The sequence below is a fragment of the Egretta garzetta genome, unplaced genomic scaffold, assembly GCF_000687185.1.
Source record: "Egretta garzetta isolate BGI_Z169 unplaced genomic scaffold, ASM68718v1 scaffold1457, whole genome shotgun sequence".
In the NCBI taxonomy this organism is placed as follows: Eukaryota; Metazoa; Chordata; class Aves; order Pelecaniformes; family Ardeidae; genus Egretta; species Egretta garzetta.
In genome coordinates, this window is record NW_009260207.1 from 27617 (window position 1) to 27914 (window position 298).

Here is a 298-nt window from a genome sequence, read left to right on the forward strand (position 1 = left end):
CCCTCCGCGCCGGGCGGTGTTTTTCCATCCCAGCTCGTCGTGCGGATCCACCACCGCCGTCGCCCGAGCGCGGGGCGGCCCTCTGGCACTTTGCCGTGCGCTTTGCTCGGCTCTTCTCCCTCCGCCAGCTCCTTGTCTGCCTTCCAAGGGCGGTTTGAAAAATGCACGGCTGTAACCGAGCTCGGGGCCGCGTGGGCCAAACGCTCAGCCCCTCCAGGCAGAGCCGGTCCTTGCCGTGGGAGATGCCCACGCCATGGGGCAGCCAGTCCCTGGAGCCACCCCGGGGCTGGGTGGGGGC